General features: G+C 44.9%; 1 protein-coding gene across 7 annotated transcripts in view; it reads left to right on the top strand.

Annotated features, from left to right (window-relative positions):
- Positions 1 to 24987, top strand: part of LOC124805382 (transcription factor SPT20 homolog) — a 309909-nt gene that overhangs the window by 98629 nt on the left and 186293 nt on the right. The window lies entirely within an intron of this gene.

Below are 24987 nucleotides of genomic sequence, written 5' to 3'. Positions count from 1 at the left end.
GTGTTACAGTTTTCCTTAACTTTCAGTGGGATGTGTAAAACTTTGTTGATCCATACATTTAATTAGTGGAGAATGACACTCAAAACCAAAAATGGTACCAGGACAGTCATACAGAAGTAGTTGACAACTAACCTGACTGCTGTATGCAACCGATCCACTGATTGCTGTATCTTTGCAACCTGTTGTTCAGAAGAGATTAGAAAATATAACACATACATTTCTGTGCAGTAGTGAGTTGCTTTCCAGATAACTCTTGAACTTCGATAATTGTTTTGAATTTAAATGAAAAATTAGTTTCAATTTTTTAAAAGTTCACTTACTGTTTGCATTTGATCTGTCGAGGTTGTTTGCACTGCTCGTGTGTAGTCACAAATTAGGAAAGTGTGGCGTAATGTTGTTTAAATCTGTGACTGGGCTGTCTTTAAATTAGTGTCAGTTTCCATTAAACAACTATTCTGGCATATATAATAGATGGTTAAGACACTTTGCTTGTATCTAGGAAGGGAGAAGTTATATTTCTGTTTGACCATACTGTTTGTTACAAATGCTTCTCCCATATAAGTTCATGTGAATTATGCATGAATATATTTTTCAACTAAGTTAGTGCTCTGCCCTAAGGTTGATAGTTAAATTGTTACCTTATAAAGACCATAATCATTATGAACTCTATGGTGATAAATTCTCTCTCTCTCTCTCTCTCTCTCTCTCTCTCTCTCTCTCTCTCTCTGCATCCAGTTCATAACCTGTTTTTGGAGAAAAGATTACTGAGAAGACCCAATTTGTACACACAAAAACACTTCTGCTCTCTCTTGCAAATTTAATTTTTTGGGCTCATTATCAAGATTATTAAATGTTAAATGTTTGGCTGAGTCAACTGGATTTAATAAGAGGGTAATGTAGATAACTTTTCCTTCAAGGATATCAGTACTATTCTTGAACTGGAATGGATAATTGTGTTCAAATTTAATCAGGAACTAAATGGACTGGGTGACTGGTGTTGGAATTACCCATTTCTTAACTGTCTACTTACGGCCTGAATATGTGTGAACTCTCACACATCATTTTCTTTTCATACTTTTTACCTATTGTGGTTTCTTAGCACAGTGTCTCATTTTTGTTTCTCAGCCATATTGCTAATATTAAGATGGTATTTATATAATTCAAAAGTAGCTAGATATTAGTTCCATGGCCCTTATTAATGTATTACTACGCTCTTTTACTAGCATTATTATTTCTATTTTACTTTCATCTGCTCCTAGTTTCATTTTTGTGGAAACGTGTATTCCCATATTTTGTATTTGTGGCCTACCAATTAGTAACCTGCAGTTCACTTCAAAACAGGTATCATCAACACACAGCTTATAAATGTAAATGAATCATCAGTTTAGTGCAAGAACCCTTACTGGTTCAATGCAAACAAACTACTAAATAACAATAGATATGTAGCAAATAGGGATTTCAGTATCTGTTAGAATAGTATTAGTTTTGGATTGCACTCAATCTTCCTTCAGAGCTTTTGATGTATGGAGCTTGCTTAGCTCCTAAATTTATGAATTACTGTTAAGAAAGATAGAGCTGAAGCTGGATTGTTTGTAATTCAAACCAGAAGTATATGAAATTGTAGCATGCTAAATAGAAACCTATTACTGACACAGTGATAGTGCTTCTCATTATAACATAAAAATCCCTAATTTTCTTGCCTTGCTTCACTACTAAGGCAATTTAGAAAACTGTGGTACTGTTTGTTTCCATGTAAAATGCTTATAAAATATTTTGCACCACCTTCATGACTTGCATATTTTGCATTTTATTGTCTGGAAGCATCTAGTCCAATATTGTTTGAATCACAGAAAATTGCTATGTACAGCCACCTGTGCAGTGCAGATAAAGCAAACCCTTAAGAAATGGGTAATTCCAACACCAGTCACTCAGTCCAATTAGTTCCTGATTAAATTTGTACACAATTATCCATTCGATTTCAAGAATAGTATACAACCGTTCACTCGACGAAAGATCCGTACCCAAGACTGGAAAGTTGCACAGGCCACACCAATATTCAAGAGAGGTAGTTGGAGTAATCCACTAAATTACAGGCCCATATCATTAACGTTGATATGCAGAAGGATTTGATAACATATATTGTGCTCGAACATAGTGAATTACCTCAAAGAAAACAGTCTATTGACACACAGTCAACATGGGTTTAGAAAACATCGTTCTTGTGAAACACAACTAGCTCTTTATTCACATGAAGTGCTGAGTGCTATTGACAAGGGATTTTAGATCGATTCCGTATTTCTGGATTTCCGGAAGGCTTTTGACACTGCACCACACAAGCGGCTCGTAGTGAAATTGCGTGCTTATGGAATATCGTCTCAGTTATGTGACTGGATCTGTGATTTCCTGTCAGAGAGGTCACAGTTCGTTGTAATTGACGGAAAGTCATCGAGTAAAACAGAAGTGATTTCTGGCGTTCCCCAAGGTAGTGTTATAGGCCCTTTGCTGTTCCTTATCTATATAAATGATTTGGGAGACAATCTGAGCAGCCGTCTTCGTTGTTTGCAGATGATGCTGTCGTTTATCGACTAATAAAGTCATCAGAAGATCAAAACAAACTGCAAAACAATTTAGAAGCAATATTGAAATGGTGCAAAAAGTGGCAGTTGACCTTAAGTAACGAAAAGTGCGAGTGCTAAAAAGAACGCGTTAAACTTCAGTTACACGATAAATCAATCTAATCTAGAAGCCGTAAATTCAACTAAATACCTAGGAATTACAATTGCAAACAATTTAAATTGGAAGGAACACATAGAAAATGTTGTGGGGAAGGCTAACCATAGACTGTGTTTCATTGGCAGGACACTTAGAAAATGTAACAGACCTACTAAGGAGACTGCCTACACTACGCTTGTCCGTCCTCTTTTAGAATACTGTTGAGCAGTGTGGGATTCTTACCAGATAGGACTGACGGAGTACATTGAAAAAGTTCAAAGAACGGCAGCATGTTTTGTATTATGGTGAAATATGGGAGAGAGTGTCACAGAAATGATACAGGATTTGGGATGGACATCATTAAAAGAAAGGCGTTTTTCATTGCGACGGAATCTTCTCACGAAATTCCAATCACCAACTTTCTCCTCTGAATGTGAAAATATTTTGTTGACACCAACTTACATAGGGAGGAACGATCACAAAGATAAAATAAGGGAAATCAGAGCTCATACGGAAAGATATAGGTGTTCATTCTTCCTGCACGCTGTAAGAGATTGGAATAATAGAGAATTGTGAAGGTGGTTCGATGAACCCTGTGCCAGGCACTTAAATGTGATTTGTAGAGTATCCATGTAGATGTAGATATCTTTGAAGATATAACCAGAAGGAAAAGTTATGTACATTATCCTCTTATTAAATCCAATTGACTCAGCTAAAACACGCTGAGCATGTAATCATGAGCGGAGAAATGTGGCTTGCATATGCTGTGTACACATCTCACAGGATTCATTTCAAACGTAGACCTTGCATGCATTGTCACTTGGCAAGGAGGATTGTCGGCATGGGAAGTTGCATAGGAAATTGGCGTACATCACATCAACACTATCTGTACATTCAACAACTATTCTGAGACACAAAGCAATGATCTGCCTCTTAGTGGTCGCCTGAGTCAATTGTACCAGCCCATGATTGCTTTTTACAAGTTAAGGCTCGTATAGTTACTTGGAGGAGAATCTGACAAGAACGTGTGTTAGCTTTTTGGAGGCAACAGGGGGCAGGGGATTAGTTTACTCCAGACTGTACAGAACTATCTCCATGCAATCAGTTTTACTTAAGCACTAGTTACAAACAATGTTAGAAACTTCCAACACACTGGTGCACAAAAATTGTGGGTAAGAGGACTGTGGAGTTTAAACTCTTCACTGACGAGTGGTGAATTTGTCTGATGTCTGATGATCATTGTAGAGGAGTGTGGAGGCAATCAGGTACCAATGCATGTATCATGGATGGAGTCCCATGGGTTCAGAAGGAAGATAGGTCAGTCATGTTTGCATTTTTGAACAGCCTGCGTGTATCTCCATTTCACAGCGCTTACTGTTTTTTATTTGCCGCTCCCCATGAATTGAGATGTACATGTATTTGCAGGTATGCGAGTAGTGCAAAACATTTTTGAGTTGTTTGTGTTTGGTGGTAACTTATCTGTAAGAAAAGTTTTGAATTGTCAACGTAAAATTAAACTCCAGCTGCGCGGAGTGGCCGCGTGGTTTGGGGCGTGGTGTCACGGACTGCATGTCCCCTCCCGTCAGAGGTTCGAGTCCTCCCTCGGGCATGGATGTATATGTTGTTGTTAGCATAAGTTAGTTTAAGTAGTGTGTAAGACTAGGGACCTCAACATTTTGGTCCCTTAGGAATTCACACACATTTGAACATTTTAATTAAACTCCAACCGAACAGGCTAGGGACGCCCAACAGTACCGATTACCCGCCGTGTCATCATCAGCCCACACGTGTCACTGGATGTGGATATGGAGGGGCATGCAGTCAGCACACCACTCTTCCAGCTGTATGCTATTTTACGAGACCAGAGCCACTACTTGTCTGCCATGTAGCTCCTCAGTTTGCCTCACAAGGGGTGAGTGCATCGTGCCTGCCAACAGCACTTGGCAGACCAGATGGTCTCTCATCCAAGTGCTAGCCCAGCCCGACTGCTTAATTTCTGTGATCCGATGAGACACATACATAAGAGGTGCAACAATAAAGTAATGAGACTGACGTGGACAAAAATGTTGCTTACCGTTTTAGTCCCCCCATGAACCATGGACCTTGCCGATGGTGGGGAGGCTTGCGTGCCTCAGCGATACAGATAGCCGTACCGTAGGTGCAACCACAACGGAGGGGTATCTGTTGAGAGGCCAGACAAACGTGTGGTTCCTGAAGAGGGGCAGCAGCCTTTTCAGTAGTTGCAAGGGCAACAGTCTGGATGATTGACTGATCTGGCCTTGTAACAATAACCAAAACGGCCTTGCTGTGCTGGTACTGCGAACGGCTGAAAGCAAGGGGAAACTACAGCCGTAATTTTTCCCGAGGGCATGCAGCTTTACTGTATGATTACATGATGATGGCGTCCTCTTGGGTAAAATATTCCGGAGGTAAAATAGTCCCCCATTCGGATCTCCGGGCGGGGACTACTCAAGAGGATGTCGTTATCAGGAGAAAGAAAACTGGCGTTCTACGGATCGGAGCGTGGAATGTCAGATCCCTTAATCGGGCAGGTAGGTTAGAAAATTTAAAAAGGGAAATGGATAGGTTGAAGTTAGATATAGTGGGAATTAGTGAAGTTCGGTGGCAGGAGGAACAAGACTTCTGGTCAGGTGACTACAGGGTTATAAACACAAAATCAAATAGGGGTAATGCAGGAGTAGGTTTAATAATGAATAGGAAAATAGGAATGCGGGTAAGCTACTACAAACAGCATAGTGAACGCATTATTGTGGCCAAGATAGATACGAAGCCCACACCTACTACAGTAGTACAAGTTTATATGCCAACTAGCTCTGCAGATGACGAAGAAATTGAAGAAATGTATGATGAAATAAAAGAAATTATTCAGATTGTGAAGGGAGACGAAAATTTAATAGTCATGGGTGACTGGAATTCGAGTGTAGGAAAAGGGAGAGAAGGAAACATAGTAGGTGAATATGGATTGGGGGACAGAAATGAAAGAGGAAGCCGCCTGGTAGAATTTTGCACAGAGCACAACATAATCATAACTAACACTTGGTTTAAGAATCATGAAAGAAGGTTGTATACATGGAAGAACCCTGGAGATACTAAAAGGTATCAGATAGATTATATAATGGTAAGACAGAGATTTAGGAACCAGGTTTTAAATTGTAAGACATTTCCAGGGGCAGATGTGGACTCTGACCACAATCTATTGGTTATGACCTGTAGATTAAAACTGAAGAAACTGCAAAAAGGTGGGAATTTAAGGAGATGGGACCTGGATAAACTGAAAGAACCAGAGGTTGTACAGAGATTCAGGGAGAGCATAAGGGAGCAATTGACAGGAATAGGGGAAATAAATACAGTAGAAGAAGAATGGGTAGCTTTGAGGGATGAAGTAGTGAAGGCAGCAGAGGATCAAGTAGGTAAAAAGACGAGGGCTAGTAGAAATCCTTGGGTAACAGAAGAAATATTGAATTTAATTGATGAAAGGAGAAAATATAAAAATGCGGTAAGTGAAACAGGCAAAAAGGAATACAAACGTCTCAAAAACGAGATCGACAGGAAGTGCAAAATGGCTAAACAGGGATGGCTAGAGGACAAATGTAAGGATGTAGAGGCCTATCTCACTAGGGGTAAGATAGATACCGCCTACAGGAAAATTAAAGAGACCTTTGGAGATAAGAGAACGACTTGTATGAATATCAAGAGCTCAGATGGAAACCCAGTTCTAAGCAAAGAAGGGAAAGCAGAAAGGTGGAAGGAGTATATAGAGGGTCTATACAAGGGCGATGTACTTGAGGACAATATTATGGAAATGGAAGAGGATGTAGATGAAGATGAAATGGGAGATACGATACTGCGTGAAGAGTTTGACAGAGCACTGAAAGACCTGAGTCGAAACAAGGCTCCCGGAGTAGACAATATTCCATTGGAACTACTGACGGCCGTGGGAGAGCCAGTCCTGACAAAACTCTACCATCTGGTGAGCAAGATGTATGAAACAGGCGAAATACCCTCAGACTTCAAGAAGAATATAATAATTCCAATCCCAAAGAAAGCAGGTGTTGACAGATGTGAAAATTACCGAACAATCAGTTTAATAAGCCACAGCTGCAAAATACTAACACGAATTCTTTACAGACGAATGGAAAAACTAGTAGAAGCCAACCTCGGGGAAGATCAGTTTGGATTCCGTAGAAACACTGGAACACGTGAGGCAATACTGACCTTACGACTTATCTTAGAAGAAAGATTAAGGAAAGGCAAACCTACGTTTCTAGCATTTGTAGACTTAGAGAAAGCTTTTGACAATGTTGACTGGAATACTCTCTTTCAAATTCTGAAGGTGGCAGGGGTAAAATACAGGGAGCGAAAGGCTATTTACAATTTGTACAGAAACCAGATGGCAGTTATAAGAGTCGAGGGACATGAAAGGGAAGCAGTGGTTGGGAAGGGAGTAAGACAGGGTTGTAGCCTCTCCCCGATGTTGTTCAATCTGTATATTGAGCAAGCAGTAAAGGAAACAAAAGAAAAATTCGGGGTAGGTATTAAAATTCATGGAGAAGAAATAAAAACTTTGAGGTTCGCCGATGACATTGTAATTCTGTCAGAGACAGCAAAGGACTTGGAAGAGCAGTTGAATGGAATGGACAGTGTCTTGAAAGGAGGATATAAGATGAACATCAACAAAAGCAAAACAAGGATAATGGAATGTAGTCTAATTAAGTCGGGTGATGCTGAGGGAATTAGATTAGGAAATGAGGCACTTAAAGTAGTAAAGGAGTTTTGCTATTTGGGGAGCAAAATAACTGATGATGGTCGAAGTAGAGAGGATATAAAATGTAGGCTGGCAATGGCAAGGAAAGCGTTTCTGAAGAAGAGAAATTTGTTAACATCCAGTATTGATTTAAGTGTCAGGAAGTCATTTCTGAAAGTATTTGTATGGAGTGTGGCCATGTATGGAAGTGAAACATGGACGATAAATAGTTTGGACAAGAAGAGAATAGAAGCTTTCGAAATGTGGTGCTACAGAAGAATGCTGAAGATTAGATGGGTAGATCACATAACTAATGAGGAAGTATTGAATAGGATTGGGGTGAAGAGAAGTTTGTGGCACAACTTGACCAGAAGAAGGGATCGGTTGGTAGGACATGTTCTGAGGCATCAAGGGATCACCAATTTAGTATTGGAGGGCAGCGTGGAGGGTAAAAATCGTAGAGGGAGACCAAGAGATGAATACACTAAGCAGATTCAGAAGGATGTAGGTTGCAATAGGTACTGGGAGATGAAAAAGCTTGCACAGGATAGAGTAGCATGGAGAGCTGCATCAAACCAGTCTGAGGACTGAAGACCACAACAACAACAACCGTTTTAGTCTAAGTTTAGTGTTGTCTCCTTCAAAGTAGTTCCCTTCTGATTGCACACACTTTTTCCAGTGCTTCTGCCATTGATGGTAACATTTCTGGAACTTATCTTCTGTAATATCGTCCAAGACCCTCTTTGAAGCTTTTTGGACATCCTGTGTTCTTTGAAAATGGTGTCCCTTGACTGCCATTTTGACTCTTGGAAATAGAAAAAAGTCTCACAGAGCGATATCAGGTGAATAAGGTGGCTGTGGTATTACTGAAATTTGTTTTGAGGTACTGACAGAGCAGTATGGGATGGTGCATTATCTTGATGCAAAATCCCATTATCAGCAATGTTGGCACGGAAACGAAGAACTCTTTTACGAAGTCTTTCTAAAATTTCTTTGTGGTAATATTGGTTAACTGTTTGTCCAGGAGGCACCTACTCTTTATAAATAATTCCCTTGGAATCAAAGAATCACACAAGCATGCATTTCACTTTTGACTTTGACATGTGAGCTTTTTTTGGTCTGGGTGATCCCTTTGAGCACCATTCCGAACTTTGGCGTTTTTTCTCTGGATTGTACTGAAAATACCAGCTTTCATTACCAGTGATAACACGGCTCGACAATTCTGGATTGATTTCCATTTTCTTTAACAGATCAGCTGCCACATTTTTCAGTGTTTCTCGCTGTTGTGGTGTGAGATTTTTGGGGACCATTTTTGCGCAAATCTTTCTCATACCAAGATACTCAGTTATTATTAGATGAACTGTTTCTCGATTGATGTTCAGTTCTTCTGCAATCATTTTCACGGATAATCTTTGATCATAGCGTACGAGTTCATGCACCCTGGCCACGTTGACATCCGTCCGTGAGGTTGATGGTCGTCCACTGCGGTCTTCATCTTCAACATTCATTCTTCCTTCACTAAACATTTTATACCAACAAAAAACTTGAGCACTTGATGTAACCACCTCTCCAAAAGCCTTCTGAAGCTTACGTAAGTTGTTGTCGCATTTTCACCCAATTTAATGCAAAAAGAAGTGGCATACCATTGTGCAATATTATGTGGTTCCATTTCTGTGACGAGAGACACAAACACATGTTAACTTATTACAGCACAACTCACGACTGAGCAGTTGCATCGATGTGCCGCTTGGACTTAGAAGCAGCTTACAGACCAAGGTCAAAGATATTGTGCCTACACAAGCCTGCAGGGTTGCCACATCTTGCAAAAAAAATCTGTCTCATTACTTTATTGTCGCACCTCGTACACACACACACACACACACACACACACACACACACACACACCTGTGCTGCTACGTTGTGCCGGCTGAACACACCGTGCTGTTACTGCAGTTCAATAGATGGATACGGGTGAGGTTATTTGGAATGGGATGAGTGGAAGGAGAAAAGGGCAAGACCCAGGAGGAGGGGTGGGGAGGGAAGGGATAGCTGGTGTCTCTGAGGGAGGCAGCAAGTGTGTGCAGGACAGGAATATGGGCAGGAGGACTGCGACACATGAGCAGCAGAGCTGGTTGATTGTGTGGCACATGAATACGATGATATGGGCTGGGAGGGGCAACAGGACAGAGGAAGGGGAGTCTGATGGGTGGAGGGTGTGGGTGAGATAGGTTAGTGGAAATTGTGGCCAGGTAGTTTATAGGAACAAAGAATACGTTACAAGGATAACCCCTATCTGTACATAGTTCAGAAAAGCTGGTGCTGCAAGGAATGATCTAGATGACACTGGTTACAGTACAGCTGTTGAATTCAAGTATGCTGTACTTGGCAGCATTTTCTGTCACTAGGTGGTCAACCCTTTTCTTGGCCACAGGTTGGCAGTGGCCATTCATTCTAATGGGTAGCTGGTTGGTTGTCATGCACACATAAAATGTTGTTTTGAGAAAAAATGAAGCAGAACTGTTAATACAGCATGACTTGAGTTCACAGGTGGCCCTGCCCTGATGGGACAGGATAAGCCTTTAAGGGTATACGGAATGCCCTATGCTTAAAATGTTAAATTGAGCTTAAAGTTAGGAACATTTTCTCATTTGTTATTTGGACGATACTCTTGATTTTTTCACAGAACGCAGAGATATGTTCTGCTTTTATGCTGAATTATTAATTTCGAAAAAACAATGTATAGTTTTTCAGATATTTTATTTTTTGTAAATGTTAAAAAAAGTTATACATTTTAACAAGTATTTTAAAATTTACATCCATTAATACAAAATAATTCCACATATCTTTTAATTCAGATATATTAGAAGGTCTTAAGGAACAACTACAGAAAATTTCATCTTTCTACTGTAAATAGGCCCTGAGAAAATGTACCTTATACACAAAAAAACTAAAGTTACCGGAAATTAGCTTCAAAGTTTTTACTTCAGTACAAGCCTGCTCCATAGCTTGTATCATCAGAATCGTCCAACAGCTTCCTCTTGATGGCTCTGCTATGCTGTCTAGCCATCTTTGAATATACTTTTAAGGCATTATCTGAAGACCTGAGCCGTTCCTTGTCCAAACAAAGCATAGCTGCGGCAGTTCGTAGTCCTACACAGAGGCCCAGCTTCTGCAGAACTTTGCACTTTGTTATATTGCCCTGATTGAATGATGAAACAGCATCATAAACGCCAAAGTGAAGTGTGTTTATACCCACAAACACAGTTTTAGGTAGTCTATCCCATATCACATGGTTCACACACTCATTTGGATTTTGAGTCCGGCCATGAAGACATTTCTTTAGTAGACTAATATCTGTGAGGTCTCGGAATATTGGTTTTATTTCATCCATTATGGCAGGTGGCAGGTGATGAGGGTGATTGTATTGTTTCTTAGTTACCTTGCCTCTGTTGTACTTGCACCAACTATCGTCCCCTTTTGGACATAGCCCATGTTGGGGATTCTCATTGTTTGAAGCTGTATGAAAAAACAGAGCCCAGACTGCTCTTCTCATTAATTCTGCATCTGCTGTATTCTGTCTTATTGCTAGACCATAGCACTTCTGAATATGATCTATTGTAGCATCTGTCAGTCTATTTTTCCCATCTAAAGTTTTTCCATCGCTCAATTTCTTGCCTTTCATGCTAGCCTCGAGCTGTCGAAGTCTTGATCCCATCCTTTTCTGAACATGGCCAACACACTCCAGTTTGGAAATTTTCACATCGTTACCATAGGGTCTCAGTTCCTCAATTTCTTTGAAAGCCTTTGAGTCACCATCTCCTAGATAATTCATGTATCTAACGTTGTACCATTTTACTGAGCGTTGATAAATACTTCTTACACCAGCAACTTCCATACCACCACTTGACCCATAGTAATTTGCCATGCACTCCTCTTCATGTTTAGTTTTCATTTTCTCCTTGCATCTGCAATGCTTGGAAAGTATTGCCACATCAACTACCTTACCAGTGTCCACACTTGTAGCTGTTACTACACCATTCAGAGATGTGTGGCCTCTCTTCTGCCAGCTTCCATCAAAAGCTATGGACAAGTCTCTGCTATTATTATTTTCAACAACTCCTTCCTCAACAGCATCTTTCATGTTTTCCTGTGCCACATCTTCTACAGCAGAGCCTATTGCAATTATGTGTTTGTTAAATTTTGAAGGTGGAGGAGGGAGATTCATCACACCACACAACATGGCACCTGCAGCCCTGCCCTTTCCTATACACCGTAATCCATAAACCAGTCTAATGTTTATACCATATAGTTTACCTGTATCTGCAGTAACATGTGAGGAATTGAAGAAAGTAACACTGTGTTTGCAATAACTGCACATCAACTCTTAATTCACAAGCAAGTCCTACATGTAAGTTTGTTTTCAATGAAACACCACATTTTCCACATTGTTTGCAGCACACATTGTTCTCCAAAAGTCTGATAATAAAGAGACGTTAATTACCTCATATTTTGTAGTCCCAGCATTTAGTTTTTTGTATTCTTCTTCAATTCCAGCTAGTTTTCTTCTTGAAGCACCTTCCGGTGTTGTGGCAGCAGCATCACTCAATGTATCACTACCAGTGTTGAGGTTAGTCGCTACTAGGACATCAGGTACTGATGAAGATGAATCAGACGAATTTTTAGTACACTTTACTTTCTTGCGCCAATGTACACGCTTTCTAAATACCTTCAGACTAGGTCTTGGCATGTTGAAGGAAAGAAAACTCAATGACTTCTCCGCATACGACTTTCACAACAATGACATGGATGTACTCACAAAGGAAACAATACAAATGGTGCAGAATCTATTGTCAACTGTCTAGCAGTGTAGCCAACAGAAAAGCTAACTCTTGTGCTCAATTATATCTCTGGCAAGGCTGTCTATATCAGGTATATTTCACGTCTAATATACAAGGTGCGGAACATCGTGTGTTGAAATTATTTAAAAAAATTATTTAAAATAGTTCTATTCACGTCATCCAAATATTTTATACGTGGTATTAAACGGGAGAGAGTAAATTTTTTGAAAATGCACTTACCCAAAAATCGATTTTTTCATTGAAAAACTCATTCCGTATACCCTTAACACAACTAGAGTAAGACGTGCTGGATGGATGAATGGGGACTGTCTTGCATCTGTTTCTTCCACATGGATGAGACCCCTGTGGAAAGGGCTTGGAAGTGGAAGTAGCATAGGGATGGACCAGAATGCGTAGGTTGGTGGGTAGTGGAATACCATTTTAGGAGAGATGGGAAGAATCGTGCCTATGGTGTCCTTCCTATTCAGGTGTGATTATAAGATAGTCAAAGCCCTGGCAAAATACATGGTTCAGTTTCTCCATTCCAAGGTGGTATGGAGTGATGAGGGGAGTTGCCTTTGCAGCTGAATCTTGCGAGGGGGTGGCATGAGTATAGGGTAGCGTGAGGATGAGGAACAAGAAATTGTTTGCGGACTAGATTTCGGGTTGGGGGTGGGAGTAGGGAGGTGGGAGGGTGGTATTGCCTGTCTGTGAAGGTTTCAGAGGCCTTCACAGTCAGGCACTAATACCCCTCCCCCTGTCACAAGTAGTCCACAAACAGATTTCTTGTGACATATCCTCACTAGACAGTAATCCTTCACAGTATGTTGAATCGAACACCATTCAGCCATCTAAATTTCCAAATTGTTATTTTATTGGACTACCAGTTTCGGCTGTATATTACACCATATTCAGGCCCTCTGACTGACTTGTAGGAAGATTCCAACCTCGGTTATGGGCCTGAAGATGGCGTAATATATCACTGAAACTAATAGCTCAATAAAATAACAATTTACAAATTTAGATGGCTGAAGGGTGTTTAATTTGACATTCTGTACTGAACAGCTGAGATCCAATAACCATCTTTCCAATGATGGACACACAGTAATTCTCCACCCTCCCTATCCCAGAATCAGATGCTAAGGAGCACCATCCTCCTCACGCTCGTAGGACCAACTGGACCAAGTCCTTCATCAGGGCTTCGAGTATCTGTCATCATTCCTTCATACCACTCTTAAGGTGGTAGTCCGCCACCCACCCAACCTATGCAACTTCCATGTCCATCCCTATGCCACTCTCAGCTCCTTGCTGTAGGAGTCATATCAAGGTGGAAGACACCGGTGCAAGACCTACGCGATTCATGTGCCCAGCACGTTCTACTCTAGTCCTGTCAAAGACTTAGCCTATCCCATAAGAGCCAGAGCCACCTGCGAATTAGTTGTCCCACATTAACAGTTCTGCTGCATGTTTTTTCAAAACAGCTTTTTTTGTATGCCAGACCACCAAGCAGCTAACCATTAGAATGAATGGCCTCTGCCAAATTGTGGCCAAGAATAGAGCTGATCACTTAGTGGCATAAAATGCTTCTGAGCACAACATACCAGAGTTCAAGAGCTGTGCTACAATCTGTGCCATCTAAATCATTCCCTCCAGCACTAGCTTTTCTGAACTATGTAGACGGGGTTATCCTTGCAACACATTCTTCATTCCCATAATGCCTCAATCTGTGCTAACTCACTGCACCCATACTCTTCACCCAACAGTCCCCCTTCCTCTGCCTTGTCACCCCCTCACAGTCCATGACATCATCTTCATGCACCCACTTGAAGTCACTGGCTCCAGTGCCCGTGTCTCGCATTCCTAACCCATATTTGTATTCTGTTAGAATTTTCCTTACTTTATTTATCTTTAAGGAAAGAAATTTTCATTGCACCAAAGGGTGCCACAAGAATAGTATGTGATGCTTACCATCTTGTAGGGAACTCTTTTACGAGTCAAGTATTTTAGTTACACTATTACAGCACATATTTTTCTCTTGTAAATTATGTTGAATATAATCCAATGTTCAGAGGGATTCATGAAGTCTATAATTAATACTTGAGGAAAAATTGTCCTTCATTACTATTCATTACAAGTTGCTTTAGCCCAGAGTAGGGTACTACCAATACATTCTCTCTCTTACCTAATGGCATTAAATACCGGACACATTGAAAAACTAAATTTGAAAGTAAGCCAAGAAGTGTCCCTTCTGGGCACCTCCTTATATTTATTCTATAGAAAAATTTTTCTGTAGAAATTAGTAGGTTATTTAGTAAAAAAGTAATAATATACTTGCTACATAAATAAAGGAATGAATAAAGATACCAAATCATCATATAATTGAGGTGTTGAGTTGTCAATAAGCATGTAAACGAGGCTGAAAATGTTGTGAAGCTTTTATACTACGTCATACTTCAGAGCTAATTCACACTATAGGATGACCGGAGCGGGTGACATGGTCGGGGTTGTAAGGCGTGGCTGGGTAGAAGAAGGTGGCTATTTTTAGCAATCTTCCTCTTTATTGTTGGTTCTCCCAATACATTGTCCGGTAGCTCATCCCCACCGCTCGGCTCGTGGTGGAGACGTGCTGATGCGTGCAGTCCGGGGAATACGACGCCGCACTCGTTCAGTGGCTGCGCAGGCGGTAGGATGTTAGAAGCACGAGGCCTGGCCTAGCGTGCCGGCGGCTCATGACGACGCCGGGAGTCGCCGATGCAGCAGCGGGCATCGCCCTCCGCTGGCCGATCCTCGGGGACAGCGTCACTGATGATGATGATGTAACAGCGATCGAACGCCCAATCGGTCGAACCGAATGCTGGCGCCCACCTCTGATGCCCTTAAATAGTGCAGACCACTGCTGAATGCGCCGGTTATGCGGCGCCATGTTTATTAGGAGGTTCTCGATGAGTTGGCTAATGCAACCGCGCCACACGCGGCCCGCGCCTGCTTCATTCTGCTAATGCTGCGTTCTGGCTGTTGATGGCTGCCCCGCACGTACACACATACTGACGCTCATTGCAAAACTGTCACCTGCATAATGCGCTGGCCAGCCTTCGTCCGCCGTCTGCCGTGAGGCTGGCGCATCGCGCACTGAAACACACTAAATCACAATTTCGCAGCATATTTCCTAAAAATAACCCCTTGTCCTCTACAATTCCCCCCTCGTACGAAAAGAATTCGTCCCCGAATTCAACCAAAAAGTCAAAACAACTACAGTTCACTTCACAATACGATTGATGCACTATTCACACTGTGTTCATTCACTTCTATCCTCAGTCTAATCTTTGTTCATAAAAATTACTTAACGTTCTGCTGCAGTGCCTCAGAACTGTTCAGTGATTTTGTCTGGACCCTTAGGTTAAAGGTTGGAAGGGGCGGCATTTGGGCTACCTTCCTCTTGAGCCGATGGTACACTAATCCTACGACAAAGATAAAAATACAGGTTGATGATCCAATAACTAGTAAGCATTGCTTATGCTCAATACGGTACTCATGCACTTGTTGAAAAAGATGTTCCATAGTTATACGTCCATCCTGAGCTGCCAGCATCCGGTCCAAAGAGGCGAGCAAAGTCGGGTCTAATGTGCTTTTCAAAAGAGTGAGATTTTCTTTCATGATGAATTGCACCGGTTGGTTGGGTGCATAGATCAATGTGCGTGTTATGTTCATAATTGTAGCTCCAGTAATCATGGCTACCCCCTGCGGGTTCGGGGGTTAGAATAGGCCCGCGGTATTCCTGCCTGTCGTATGAGGCGACTAAAAGGAGTCTCACATGTTTCGGCCTTATGTGATGGTCCCCTCTCGGGTTTGACCTCCATCTTTCTAAATTATTCCGAAGAGCGAGCCAATTGGGGAAGGGCGCCTTACATGGTGCACTGTATCCGTCGTGCAATTAGACCTTTAGCCGTCTTTCTTGTCGTTGCAATGGTGTCCCGCTCGTTTTCGATCTCTTGGGCGATTACCACGCTGCACTCTGCAGTGTTTCTTTTAACTGCGACGACGACCTTGGCCATTTTTGCACCTAAGATCCAGCACGGTAGCCAGTCCGTTGTGGTGGGGCCGCCATGTACCCTCTTGGTTGTAGCCCCCTGACAACACAGGGATCGCTCTACTGATGCCTGCGCCGTTCACTCCCCACGTATGCCAAGGAGTAGATGCCCATCGCCCTGGGGCATCGGGACTCCCGGCAATGGCCATCCTGCCAGGTGGCCTTTGCTGTGGCTGGGTGGCGCCCGTGGGGAGGGCCCTTGGTCGGAGTAGGTGGCATCAGGGCGGATGACCCGCAATGAAGCGTGGTACATCATCTCTCGCTGGCGGCCAGCCGTCAGCAGTCTCTAAGCGTTCCAAAGCTCACTTTAAGGCTAATGTGTATGACCCCAAATCGTTCCCCTCCCTGGCCACACCATGGGAGGAACGAAAGGCTGTGAATGAGAGCGAAAGATACTCGCCACGGTATCTCGTCTGTACCAGAGCTGACGGGGACTCGTTTGTGTCTGTGAAGCCTCAGTTCTTTGTCGAACATTTAGAAGACAAGTTCGGGGAGGTGGAGGGCTTGTCCAAGATGCGGTCTGGATCGGTGTTGATAAAAACGGCATCCTCTGCCCAGTCACGGAGGTCGCTCAATTGTGACAAGTTGGGGGATGTTTCCGTTAGCATCACGCCGCATAAGAGTCTGAACATGGTCCAGGGTATTATATTCCACCGGGATCTTCTTCTGCAGTCCGACGATGAATTACGCGCCAACCTCGAACGACGAGGTGTTCACTTCGTCCGGCGCGTCCATCGGGGTCCGAGGGATAATCAGGTCGCCACCGGTGCCTTCATCTTGGCCTTTGAGGGTGATGTCTTACCCGAAAAGGTTAAGGTGATGGTTTACCGTTGCGATGTGAAACCATATATCACTCCTCCGATGCGGTGTTTTAAATGCTGGAAGTTCGGGCACATGTCATCTCGCTGTACGTCCAGCATCACGTGTCGGGATTGCGGACGTCCTTCACATCCCGATACTCCATGTGCCCCGCCTCCTATCTGTGTTAACTGCGGAGAACACCATTCCCCCTGCTCGCCGGACTGTAGGATATTGCAGAAAGAACGGAAGATAATGGAATATAAGACCTTGGACCGGCTGACCTACCCCGAGGCTAGACGGAAATATGAGCGGCTCCATCCTGTGGCAATGACGTCAACCTACGCCGCTGCTGCAACGACGGTTCTCCCGTCATCACGAATCGGCTCTAAGATCGGTCAGCATCCACCAGCCCCTTTGCTTGTGGGGGGCACTTCACACCCTGTTGCTCCTGCTCCATCTTCTCCAGGTGCAACACCCTCCCAACCATCAGGGACATCAGCTCCTCCTTCCCAGCCGGAGTAGCGTAAGACTTCTTCGGCTGCTCTCGCCAGGAAGGGATCCCTTGGGGACCTCCCTTCGCAAGTTCCGACCAGTGGAAAAGCGGACGCTCGCAAGTGGTCGAAACAACCGCCAGTCCCTGGTCGTCGGGCCTCGCGGTAGTCGTCTGTCCCTGAGACTGACAAAGTGAAGCCCATGCAGCCTGAACCGCCGAAGGCACAGCGTGACAAGCAGAAAAAGAAGAAAGTCCCCAAGACCAACGGTATTGCGGTGGCACCGATCCCACCGCTTCCTACAAGCTCTGCCTCTGAGGACGAGGTGGAGATTCTGGCGTCCGCTGAGGACCTCGCTCTTGCCAGTCCCTCGGACGTAATGGATGGCATTTGCACGGATGCTCCATCGGAGGCAGCAGGTGACCCAGTGCCGTAATCTGCCTTCCCAGTCCCGTCACGCCTTTCCCAGCCATGGACAACACCATCCTCCAGTGGAACTGCAGCGGTTTCTTCCACCATCTAGCTGAGCTCCGCCAACTTATCAGCCTTCACCCTTTCTTCTGCATTGCTCTCCAGGAAACTTGGTTTCCAGCAATGCGAACCCCCACCCTCCGTGGCTATCGGGGTTATTTTAAGAACCGGGCTGCTTATGAAAGGGTGTCTGGTGGCGTCTGCATATATGTCCTTCACACTCTGCACAGCGAGTCTGTCCCTCTCCAGACGCCTTTAGAGGCTGTCGCTGTACGCGTGTGGACGCCACAGGCTGTTACCGTCTGCAGTCTTTACATTCCACCGGATGGTGATGTCTCGCAGCATGTCCTGGCTGCACTGGTCGCCCAATTGCCGCCACCTTTCTTGCTATTGGGCGACTTCAACGCCCATAACCCTCTGTGGGGTGGGTCAGTGGCCACAGGTCGAGGCGCCATCGTTGAGCATTTATTGTCGCAGCTCGATCTCTCGCTGTTAAATGATGGTGCCTTCACACACTTCAGTGTGGCGCATGGCACCTACTCCGCCATTGACCTTTCCATCTGTAGCCATAGCCTCTTACCGTCTGTCCAATGGAGTGTGCATGATGACCTGTGTGGTAGTGACCACTTTCCGCTCTTTTTGTCACTACCACAGCGTCACTCTTCTCATAGCCCTAGCAGATGGGCTATGAACAAGGCTGACTGGGATTTGTTCTCCTCCACTGCCTCTTTTGAGCCTCTCTCTACTGATGACATTGATGCGGTGGTTCAATCGGTCACCACCGGAATCGTTACTGCCGCCGAATCTGCCATTCCCCGTTCTTCTGGGTCCCCTCGGCGGAAGGCTGTGCCTTGGTGGTCGCCTGAGATCGCTGAAGCGATTAAAGATCGCCGGCGGGCGCTCCAGCGTCACAAGCGACATCCCTCCTTAGCCCACCTTATCGCCTTCAAACGGCTGCGTGCGCGGGCCCGCCTCCTTATCCGCCAAGGCAGGAAGGAGTGCTGGGAGCGGTATGTGTCCACCATTGGCCTCCATGTCACTCCCTCGCAGGTCTGGGCCAAGATTCGACGCGTCTTCGGCTATCGGACCCCTGCCAGCGTCCCTGCGCTCTCACTGAATGGAGCCGTTTGTACTGACTCCGACGTCATTGCAAATCGCTTAGCAGAGCATTTTGCTATGAGTTCCGCTTCTGCGAATTACCCCCAGGCCTTCCGCTCCATTAAAGAGCGGCTGGAACGTCGGAGCCTTTCGTTTCACACCAACCATCCGGAATCTTACAATGCTCCATGCAGTGAGTGGGAATTTCGCAGTGCCCTAGCTGCTTGCCCTGATACCGCTCCTGGGCCAGATGGCATCCACTGTCAGATGCTGAAACACCTTTCAGTGGACTGCCAGCGGCGCCTTCTCGATCTTTACAACCGTCTTTGGGTCGAGGGGGAGTTTCCGTCGCAATGGCGGGAAGGCATTGTCATCCCCGTTTTGAAACCTGGACAGACCCCTCTGGAGGTGGACAGCTACCGTCCCATTAGCCTCACCAACGTTCTTTGTAAGTTGCTTGAACGGATGGTGAGCCGGCGCTTGCATTGGGTACTGGAGTCTCGGGGCCTTCTGGCTCCGTCTCAGGGTGGTTTCCGTAAAGGCCGCTCTGCCACCGACAATCTGGTGAGCCTGGAGTCGGCCATCCGTACTGCTTTTGCCCGCCGTCAGCACCTGGTCGCTGTCTTTTTCGACATGCGGAAGGCGTACGATACGACATGGCGTCATCACATTCTTTCTACGCTTCATGGATGGGGTCTTCGGGGTCCTCTGCCGATTTTTATCCGCAATTTTCTGTCGTGTCGTACCTTCCGCGTGCAAGTCGCGGCCTCGTATAGTTCCTCCCACGTCCAGGAGAACGGTGTGCCACAGGGCTCTGTTTTAAGTGTCTGTCTGTTTTTAATAGCCATTAACGGGCTTGCTGCGGCCGTGGGAAATTCTGTCTCCGCTTCCCTGTATGCTGACGACTTCTGCCTTTACTACAGCTCTACTGGCATTGCAGCTGTTGAACGTCAGCTACAGGGCGCCATCCGTAAGGCGCAGTCTTGGGCTGTAGCGCATGGGTTTCAGTTTTCGGCAGCCAAGACCCGCGTTATGCATTTCTGCCGGCGCCGAACAGTCCATCCTGAGCCGCGGCTTTATCTTGCCGACGAACTCCTTGCTGTGGTGGAGACCCACAGGTTTTTGGGGGTGGTTTTCGATGCCCAGTTGACTTGGCTGCCTCATATCCGGCAGCTGAAACAGACGTGTTGGCGGCATCTAAACGCTCTGAGATGCTTGAGCCACACCCGCTGGGGCGCCGACCGCTCTACCCTGTTGCGGCTCTACCAGGCGTTAATCCAGTCCCGTCTGGATTATGGGAGCCTGGCTTATGGCTCAGCATCCCCATCTGCGTTACGGGTGCTGGACCCAATTCTCCACAGCGGCATACGCCTTGCCACTGGTGCTTTCCGCACCAGCCCTGTGGACAGCGTACTAGTGGAGGCAGGTGTACCTCCACTGCGGGTACGACGCCAACAATTACTGGCTGCTTATGCTGCCCATGTTTTTAGTTTGCCCGGGCATCCAAATTACCGTGTCCTGTTCCCGCAGTCGGTCGTCCATCTGCCGGACCGTCGGCCCCGGTCGGGTTGTCCGATCGCCGTACGCATCAAGGAGCTTCTCTGCGGGCTTGGGTTTTTCCCTGTTCCGCCTCCTTTCCAGGCGCCTCTGCGTACACCCCCGTGGTGTGTTCCTCGCCCTTGCCTTCGGCTCGACTTGGCACAGGGCTCGAAGGACTCGGTCCCTCCAGAGGCCTTCCGCCGCCGCTTTTATTCCATCCTTGCCACGTATCAGGGCTCTGGAATTGTTTACACCGACGGTTCGATGGTTGCTGGTCGTGTCGGGTATGCGCTAACTCTCGGGGACCATTCCGAACAACGGTCCTTGGCGGCTGGCTGCAGCGTTTACACTGCTGAGCTAGTCGCCATCTTTCGAGCCCTAGAGTATATCCGCTCCTGCTCAGGTGAGTCCTTCGTGATCTGTAGCGATTCCCTGAGCGGTTTACGAGCTCTCGACCAGTGTTTTCCTCGTTCTCGTCTGGTGATGGCTATCCATGAGTTCCTGCATACTCTTGCGCGTTGCGGCCGCTCTGTGGTCTTTGTGTGGACCCCCGGTCATGTCGGTATCCCGGGCAATGAACATGTTGACCGCCTGGCGAAAGAGGCCACGTGTAAACCATCTCTGGATGTTGGCCTCCCAGAGACTGATTTGCGGGCAGTCCTCCGCCGAAAAGTTTTTGCGCTTTGGGACGCTGAATGGCGCGATCGGATTACACCCAATAAACTCCTTGCCATTAAGGAGACGACGACTGTGTGGCGGTCATCCATGCGAGCCAACCGCAGGGACTCCGTCGTCCTTTGTCGGCTCCGCATTGGCCACTCCCGGCTAACACACAGTTATTTACTGCGCCGGGAGGACCCTCCTGTATGTCGCTGCGGGGCGGCTTTGACAGTGGCCCACATTCTGTTGGCCTGCCCCCTTTTAGCTGTGGTCAGGCAGACATTTGCGCTGCCTGATACGCTCCCTGCCCTTTTAACAGACGACTCCACTATGGCTGACTTAGTTTTACGTTTTATTCGGGCAGGGGGATTTTATCATTTAATCTGAGTGTTTCTGTTTTATTTTATTGTTTTGTGTTGATTCTGGCCTTTGGCCTATGATTTTCGACTGATTTTTTTTTTAATGTGTTTCTAAGTGGTTGGCTTTTCCTTTTTTATTTCTATGGTCGGCCAACCACCGTCACACTCTGTGTGGTTTTAGTTCGTTTTGTCTTGTCTTTGCCTCAGTTTCTCTTGTTCTGTATCATCTGTGATCTCTTCTGTTCCTCGTTTTTATTCTCTGTGGGTGTTCTTTGTCTTTGGAAAAAGGGACCGATGACCATAGCAGTCTGGTCCCTTTAATCCCCCAAACCAACCAACCAACCTAATCATGGCTGGTAAATGGAAAGTTGCCCCAGAAATGTCGCACTGTGTGCCGTTAATTAACAGTCCCTGCCCCTGCAATTCTATTCTTTGCGTACTCCCTTGCTTACCCTGCTTGTAACAGATGCAAATAATGACTGTGTTTTCCATTACTAAAAGTACCCAATGTGGACCCACTTGCTAAAAGAACTGCACCGTGCCTGCTATAATTTCCGTAGGGCCTTCCGCGACTGGTTCTTGAGAGCGGAATAGAGAATATTCACGAGATTTGGGAACAGTGTGTAACAATTTCGCGGTGCAGATGGTAACTGGACCTGTTCGACAATGCAGCAAGTCTTGTGCAGTGAGGAACGCATGAGCTTGTCTGTTATGTGCCACTAATAGTATTTCCCGTACAGTTAATTGTACGAATTTCTGCAAAATTTCTCATTTCACTGTATACGTATGCAAGGCGTTGTTGTTGTTGTTGTTGTCTTCAGTCCTGAGACTGGTTTGATGCAGCTGTCCATGCTACTCTATCCTGTGCAAGCCTCTTCATCTCCCAGTACTTACTGCAACCTACATCCTTCTGAATCTGCTTAGTGTATTCATCTCTTGGTCTCCCTCTATGATTTTTACCCACCATGGTGCCCTCCAATGCTGAATTTCTGATCCCTTGATGCTTCAGAACATGTCCTACCAACGGGTCCCTTCTTCTTGTCAAGTTGTGCCACAAACTTCTCTTCTCCCCAATTCTATTCAATACCTCATCATTAGTTATGTGACCTACCCATCTAATCTTCAGCATTCTCTTGTAGCACCCCATTTCAAAAGCTTCTATTCTCTTCTTGTCCAAACTATTTATCGTCCATGTTTCACTTCCATACATGGCTACACTCCATGCAAATACTTTCAGAAACGACTTCCTGACACTTAAATCTATACTTGATGTTAACAAATTTCTCTTCTTCAGAAACACATTCCTTGCCATTGCCAGTCTACATTTTATGTCCTCTCTACTTCGACCTTCATCAGTTATTTTGCTCCCCAAATAGCAAAACTCCTTTGCTACTTTATGTGCCTCATTTCCTAGTCTAATTCCCTCAGCATCACCCGACTTAATTCGACTACATTCCATTATCCTCGTTTTGCTTTTGTTGATGTTCGTCTTATATCCTCCTTTCAAGACACTGTCCATTCCGTTCAACCGCTCTTCCAAGTCCTTTGCTGTTTCTGACAGAATTACAATGTCATCGGCGAACCTCAACATTTTTATTTCTTCTCCATGGACTTTAATACCTACTCCGAATTTTTCTTTTGTTTCCTTTACTGCTTGCTCAATATACAGATTGAATAACATCGGGGACAGGCTACAACCCTGTCTCACTCCCTTCCCAACCGCTGCTTCCCTTTCGTGTCCGTCGACTCTTATAACTGCCATCTGGTTTCTGTACAAATTGTAAATAGCCTTTCACTCCCTGTATTTTACCCCTGCCGTCTTTAGAATTTGAAAGAGAGTATTTCAGTCAACATTGTCAAACACTTTCTCTAAGTCTACAAATGCTAGAAACGTAGGTTTGCCTTTCCTTAATCTATTTTCTAAGATAAGTCGTAGGGTCAATATTGCCTCACGTGTTCCAACATTTCTGCGGAATCCAAACTGATCTTCCCCGAGGTTGGCTTTTACCAGTTTCTCCATTCGTCTGTACAGAATTCGTGTTAGTATTTTGCAGCAGTGACTTATTAAACTGATAGTTCAGTAATTTTCACATCTGTCAACACCTGCTTTTTTTTTTGGAATTGGAATTATTATATTCGCCCGCATCTCGTGGTCGTGCGGTAGCGTTCTCGCTTCCCACGCCCGGGTTCCCGGGTTCGATTCCCGGCGGGGTCAGGGATTTTCTCTGCCTCGTGATGGCTGGGTGTTGTGTGCTGTCCTTAGGTTAGTTAGGTTTCAGTAGTTCTAAGTTCTAGGGGACTTATGACCACAGCAGTTGAGTCCCATAGTGCTCAGAGCCATTAGCCAATTATTATATTCTTCTTGAAGTCTGAGGGTATTTCACCTGTCTCGTACATCTTGCTCACCAGATTGTAGAGTTTTGTCAGGACTGGCTCTCCCAAGGCCGTCAGTAGTTCCAATGGAATGTTGTCTTTCAGTGCTCTGTCAAACTCTTCACGCAGTATCGTGTCTCCAATTTCATCTTCATCTAAATCCTCTTCCATTTCCAGAATATTGTCCTCAAGTACATCGCCCTTGTATAGACCCTCTCCTGTAGGCAGTATCTATCTTACCCCTGGTGAGATAAGCCTCTACATCCTTACATTTGTCCTCTAGCCATCCCTGCTTAGCCATTTTGCACTTCCTATCGATCTCATTTTTGAGATGTCTGTATTCCTTTTTGCCTGCTTCCTTTACTGCGTTTTTATATTGTCTCCTTTCATCAATTAATTTCAATATTTCTTCTGTTACCCAAGGATTTCTACTAGCCCTTGTCTTTTTACCTACTTGATCCTCCGCCGCCTTCGGTACTTCATCCCTCAGAGCTACCCATTCTTCTTCTACTGTGTTTCTTTGCCCCATTCCTGTCAATTGTTCCCTTATGCTCTCCCTGAAACTCTGTACAACCTCTGGTTTAGTCAGTTTATCCAGGTCCCATCTCCGTAAATTCCCACCTTTTTGCAGTTCCTTCAGTAAGGCGTAACATTCAAATTTACAATCCTTACATGCTAATGGTATTATGATATGAATTCTCAGCAGGGTACCCGTCCGCGTACTGGTAACAGTGGCCATTTTGTAGTACAGAGATAAGTGTTCGTCTATTAGTGTCGTCAGTAGCTCCAGGAA

The sequence above is a fragment of the Schistocerca piceifrons genome, chromosome 7 (genome assembly GCF_021461385.2).
Source record: "Schistocerca piceifrons isolate TAMUIC-IGC-003096 chromosome 7, iqSchPice1.1, whole genome shotgun sequence".
NCBI classification, from domain to species: domain Eukaryota; kingdom Metazoa; phylum Arthropoda; class Insecta; order Orthoptera; family Acrididae; genus Schistocerca; species Schistocerca piceifrons.
This window is presented reverse-complemented; position numbering and strand designations above follow the sequence as displayed.